This window comes from Cupressus sempervirens, chromosome 11, assembly GCF_028749045.1.
Source record: "Cupressus sempervirens isolate cs-2001-9-10 chromosome 11, ASM2874904v1, whole genome shotgun sequence".
Lineage (NCBI taxonomy): Eukaryota > Viridiplantae > Streptophyta > Pinopsida > Cupressales > Cupressaceae > Cupressus > Cupressus sempervirens.
In genome coordinates this window covers 497,466,805-497,473,978 of record NC_143128.1, presented here as the reverse complement: position 1 = coordinate 497,473,978, position 7,174 = coordinate 497,466,805, and positions in this window count along the sequence as shown.

Here is a 7,174-nt window from a genome sequence, read left to right as displayed (position 1 = left end):
AACCCCTCTTGGTTAATAAATCAACTTCAAAATTATACTTAGAAAAATAAAGACAATTTTTGTTTTTTGAACCAAGAGAGCAAAAACTCTTTGGTTTTTGTATGGAGAACAAATTTAATTCTCCCTTTGGTAATAGGGAATCTTTTATGATTCCCCTATATATTGAATATCATAAAATGATTAATATCATTCAAAAAAATCATAATATAAAATACTATATAACCTAGAATACTAAATATCCTAAGTCTACCCATAAATTTTTTTCCTTAAATGCTACTCCCATTCCCCCCTCTAGGTGCCAGTTTCTTGTATGGGCACAAAAAGATGTTTTAAAAAAAAAAAAAAGTCAAAAAAAGGTAGCTTTTGGTGACATCACCCTATATCCTTATCTCATCCTTTTTACAACACTTACTTTTCATGGAAATGCACTAGTCTTTGTCTTGCTTTTGGTTGGAGATTTCATTAAATGTACCTACTCCCCCCTCTGCCCTTGGGTCGCTACCTTGGGTTTCCATGCGTAAGCTTTAGGTAGGCATTAATGACAAATTTGTTACAAAAGTTTTTCTTTTAAAATAATTAAATGTTACCTTTTCTTATGCCTTGGAAATGCCTAGCACCACTTGAGGGTCTGACTCGTGCCAATAAAGAGGAGACATACCCTCTTGATAGCAAGTACACTTGTTAGTGCTTGAGTCAGAATGCTAGGGGTGGATGAGATCATAGGGTAGATTGTTCTTGTGTTAGGATATATTAGATTTATGATAATGTTGTTAACCTTTTTAAATTAGTTTCTTTTGTTTTATTAGTATTTTTTTTATAAGTTGTAGATTAATATTAGTTAATAAAGTTGTTAGATATTAAGAAAGATTAGTTAGTATTTAGTTTAGTTTGAATGTTATTTAAAAGTTTTTTTTTGTAGGATTAGTTTAGAACTTAGGATAATGAAATTTCATAGTTTAGTTTATTTTATTTTTAAGTTTTTAAATTTGATTAAGGCTAATGTATAATGATTAAATTGCTTTATAGTTGAATTTTTTTGATGGATGATTAAAGAGTTTTTGAGTATGTATAATTATGTTTTTTATTATTATTTTATTGTTAGTAAGTATTAGGATCTTTAAATCTTAGTAGATTTAATATTAGAGTAATAGATTATGTTATCGAGTTAATTTATATTGTTGTTATAATCAAATTCAAAACATCATTGTAACCTTAATGAAATAACGAAATCAAAAGTTGATACCAATTTAATGACGAATATTTAACTATAGAAATGGATCACTTCTCAAGATATTAAACTTTTGATGAATGTAGTAAATCTGTTGTTGCAATTTAACTCTTAAACCTTAGTGCACTTTATTATTATTAAAATTTTTAAAAAAATTATTTGGTTTGCTCCCAAAATTTGGGCATGACATTAACTAACTAAATAATTAACACCTAACTAGTCCAACACCCACAACCTTCTAACCAAACCTTATCACTTACTAACTAATTAAAACAAAACTTACTAACCTAACTAAACCCTTAACTACCACTAACCCCACCTAACCTACTTACTTCCTAATTTCCAAGTGGGTGAATCACATTCTAGGACTCCTTCTTAAGGAGTCACATGAAGCCTACACAAGGTTGGTACTCCTCAAAAAAGTGGACCCAAGGTGAGCATGGGAAAGTGTGGTGGGAGGGGGTGAAGTAAGGCAATACCATGGTCGATTTGTCCAACCCACTCATGGCATCCTTTTTGAAGGAGAGGCAAGTCAATAAAACATAGCCCAAGGTAGCACAAGATCCAAGACCTATTGGGTGGCTTCCTAGGAGAAGATCTAAGTACACAAAGGGAGAGGAATGTGTAGGTTTTCTTTGAAATCATCCATGACTCTAATCACCAATTGATCAAGGGGATACTTCAATGTCAAATTCCTCTTAAAAGCTATTAAACCAAGATTCCATCTTAATGCAGATTTGATGTGATGCACCCACCTTTGGGGAAAGAGAAAGTGGGGTGACATCAACACCTATGTGATGGGTTTTTGTTTGCAAAGGAGTTATTAAATAAAGTGAATTTATTGAGGGAAGGATAAGGTAGGTTAATAAATTTTAATTTATTAATTTATTTTTATATTACAAAATTTTCTTTAAACATGGTATCAAAGATATTATGTGAAATCCAAAGGGAATATTCTCTATTCAACAAGGGGGATTGAAATTTTTCCCATACAAAGGGCAGAGATCTTTTTCTTTAGGATGATATATTTTTATCAAGTCCCCTTTTTTTTGTAAGTGTTGGATTTTTAAATCTATTTAGTTTACAAGGCAAGGGGATATTTTTTTTTCTAAGTTGAATTATAGCATAGATTTTGATGTAATGTTTAAGCATTCAAATAAAAATATTTTACTTCCTAATAATTACAAAAAAGCAAGATGAATACCATTTGTATAATTGATTTTTCTTAACACAGTTTGGAAACAAATTGCATAATTTTGTATATCATCATTTCTCCTAATTAGCATTTGGACATATGCATACACATTTAAATCATAAAGAATATCATATGAAGGGAAATTAATGATTTTATTCAATCATCTGATTCAAGGCATCCCTCAGGAAAGAACCAAAGAAGAAAACCCGAGATCATAATCATTTCAAAAATAAGTTTAACAATAACTTTTCACAACATTCTCATTATCTCGAGGAGAAATCTCCCATACATTCAAATTAAAACAACTCTAAATTCATGCTTGGCTCCATATCAAGGTAGCCACTATGAAATCTACAAATTACATCAAGGTAACCATGGAGAGAACGAAATTGACCAAGAGAGAAATAGATTTAACATGATGACACATTCAACCCATTTATTCCCATACAAGGTTTGTACAATAGGTTCATTACCAAACTAGACTAGGGAGAAGGTGGATTTTTCCAAATAGGAGAAGTTGTCAAAACACCATAATAGATGCTCTTTCAACGCTATAATCACAAGAACTTTTGTTCTTTCAATTTTCAATTTCCCAAAACACAAACATGGTTTGTATAGATGAGTAGGGGCACATAACACCCTACTCTCTACCTTTCCTTGTCCTAAGGAGAGACTCTATATTGCTAGAGTCCAACTAAAGCCCTCCTCCCACATATGACCACTTTTTCCATATCTAAGGGTGAGTAATGCGAACACATCCCTTACAATTCTCTCAAAAATCAAATGTAAAACATGAAGGGAACCATTCAGAGAAAACCCATTACAATCCCATCCCAAACATGTTCATCAAACACATGAACACACATGGACAAACCTACATAAGAAATTAAACACAACATGAAGACAAAAATTTGAAGGATTCCTACCTTCACAAATGGTTATGGAAAACTAAAATTTGAGAAGAGCTATCCTTCCTTCTCCTTTAATGTTGACTTTACTCTCCAAAAGTGGATATTGAGTGAACACTCTTTGACCCTTAAATATGTCACTAAATAGGTTCCTAACTCAACCACCTACAAATTGTAATAACTCCCCACTTGGCTAAGGGATTCTAGAGTCTTCTAAATTAACCTCATCATTAAGGAAAACTTTAAGGTGGAGTATAGTTTTTCAAACTCATGGTGAAACTCCGATTTTCCCACTAAAGTAAAAATGAGATATTTGGGAAGTTACAAAAGTCAATGAAAGGGGATAGAGGGTTGTAAAATTCCCCCAACCCATACATATAGCCTCTAGGCACTTAGTTTTGATAATTTTTGTCCTTTAGGACTATTTAATGATCTATTAAATTGCTTAAAATATTTGGACTTTCTAAAAACCCTAATAATGCAAACTTACCACCAAACTCTGATTAGGGTATTTAATCCTAATTACTAACTAACTAGTATTAGGTTACTAACAAAGTCCTAAAACAAAATAAATAAATATGAAACCATGAACAAGCATAATGAACCATAGAATTTTTTATTTTTTATTTTTAAATCAACTATTACAAGAATAAGAACAATGATTGAGTCATTCTCAATTCGTAAACCTCATAATAGAAGAAGATATCATCAAAATAAATTTCCATAATGATATTAATACATTAAGAGTTCAGTACAATAATGAAGTACAATATCATTCTTAGATGCCTAGGTCCAACATATGGACTCTACAAGTAACAAATTATGTTTCAAGAAGTAACTTCAACAGTCATCCTTAGCTACTTGTTATTCAACTTGAAAGACCTGAAACAAACACAAAAATGCAACACAACACAAAGAGGGCTCAGTACATACTGAGTTAAAAAGTGTAGTCCACCTGCATACATGCTAGAATAAACATATACAAAACCATAATGCAGACATCTGAACCACATAACATAGTGCAATTCTAAAATTTAATATGCAAGAAGTAACCATCTTCTTAACAATGCAAAATTAAACTCACACTAAGAATAACTGGTAAATGAATCATATATATACTGAGGTGTCATCACTATGGCGCTAAGATACTGCATCTGTATATGGTAAGCTCATAGACAACACATAGTGGAATTCTCTATGGTACTCGTGAAATGATGTAATAGAAACTTGCCTTGTTCTTTGTACTTTACCTTACTGGTTTAAGTCATAGGTAAGGCCAATTATCTTTAGTATGCAATTAACCCACCCAATTCATCTTATAATTATAACTGAATTAATTAACTGAATAAAATAATTTGATATTCAGCCACCTCGATATACGTTCATTATAGCTATCTTAAAATACACATCAAACAGATATTTTAAGAATGCACATGCAATGAATAACAGTCAGTTTTCACATGATATTTCATTCTTCATCTTTTAAAAATCTCATCTTCTACTGTCAAATTTGAAAGTAAACTTAGGCTATTTTAACAACAGAAATAAATACTAGAATATTACGATCTCATAAATATAACTAAACTGTTACCTTAGTTTAATGATATTTACCAGTCGTAGTACTCTACTATTTATTCCTACTATTATAATAAACTAAACTTATCCTTTGAAATGACCCAAGATAATAAAACAATGTACATATGATATTCTTGCTTTTAAATGGCATATCACCAACATATATCATAATCTATCTCATTACTTAAAATGACTTTCCATTTCATTTATGAACAGAAATACATCTTTATAAAACAAGATTCTGTTTCAAACATCTTATCTCAAAACAATCTGTAAATGCTATTAAGACACTTCATAGCAAAATCAAACATAACTGAATCCAAGTGCAGCCAATGCTTAACAAAAGATTATTTACAATGTTATTGGATATCCAAGTGTCTATTGAAGTTTTACCATTGTTTAACAATAAGATACCACCTAGTTATAACTACAATCAGCATATTAAAATACAATATCTGAAATCAATTTAAAATATGAATTAGAAATATGCAATGTAACTTACATCATGTCAATGACCAAAAGTGATTAAGATCTAAAAATCCCTAAACTATAAGATGCTCACTAGTTGTTCACATAATGACCCTGGTGATACAACAACATCTATCTATGTCTTTGTTATACAATAATGACTTATTCAATTGTGAACAATACCTCAAAAAAACAATTAATTAAGACTCGATTTCTATTATAAATTAATGGGTAAATTATGTTTTCGCAGAGAATTTTTCTACTTAATTCGAGCTTCCTATTAACTATTTGACATAATGTCATTACCTTCAATTATCCCATATTGTTCACTATCTTACTATTTTAATATAGAATAACCGAGCTATAAAATTCAAACATTCTATTTTTTAACAATGACACAACCCTTATTTTAAATCATTTATATCTTAGAAACAAAGTGACTATGCCCTTAATTAGTCATGAGTCTGCAACCTAATGCAAGCTTGTGTCTGTGGCTGAACCACACATATCAATGTATTCTAAGATATGGGTTCCTCAGAGCTCAGCCCTGTCAAAGCCGAATACCCAAATATAACATAATCATATACAACTAACTATCGCAAGCATGAGGCTCCGACCAGGTTTAACTTGGAGAAGAAATATATGTTTAGGGAAAAGCCCAAATTTATACATATAGCGACCTCCAAAATGATAGCTCCATACTCCACATTCAAAGATGAATATATGTAGGGCTAAGAATTGCACACAATGACATGCTCTACACATATGCATCCTTGAGTGTCAATACACAATAAGTAAAACTAATAACCACTTACAACATGCTAATTGAAATAACATTGCAATTGCAAATAGAGAGAGAGTAGGGTAAGAAATTGCCCCTACATGAATACTGAAGATGGAAAATGCTTTGCAATTCAACTTGATGCCAAAGCCCCAAAAGCCAAGTCAAAATTGGTTAGCAATCTCTACAATGCCAATGCACATAACTCGCAAATGACTTCACAATGGGGTGAAGCAGAAGAACCCAACAAAACAATAGAAAACTTTTGATGAGTAACTCCATCGAGCTTAACCACATATGCAAGTTTCCCTTCCAACTAACACCCTTCATTATGCCAATACCTCAACAATAAGATCACAGATGTTAAGCCAAATAGAGCAATGCGGCCAAGTTTCTGGCCCAATTCTACAAAAAACCCAACTCACAACACGAAATGGCTGACTAAACCTTTGGTGCCATAAATCCTCATAACCAAGCATTCATTACACAACATGAATCACAAAGCCATGTATTTAGTAGTACCAAAACCACCGCCATGAATTTGGCTTTCAACACAATGAATATGTTTTCCTCTTTCATGGAATTCGATACCCTTTTAGGGTTGTATGCCATTTAAGAAATATTAACCCCCTTTTAAAAAAAAATAGAAAATGTTTATGCCAACCTCAACTTAGGGTGTTTAGACCCTTTATATATATATATATATATATATATATATATATATATATATATATATATATATATATATATATATATATATATATGCAATGCAAACTGCGGTTTATTAAACCCTTTAAAACAAAATGAATATAAGTTATGTAATTAAAATCATCTTAAGGTTATATGCAATATAAAGTATTTAATCCCTTTACAACATATGCCTATATGCTATACGGAAAAAAAAATCTAATGCAATATTTCCATCCCTTCTCAATCACATATATGAAAGTACAATGATAAGTTCTAAATGCATATAACATATTACCATTCAAATGTATTTACAATGTCAAGTTAACATA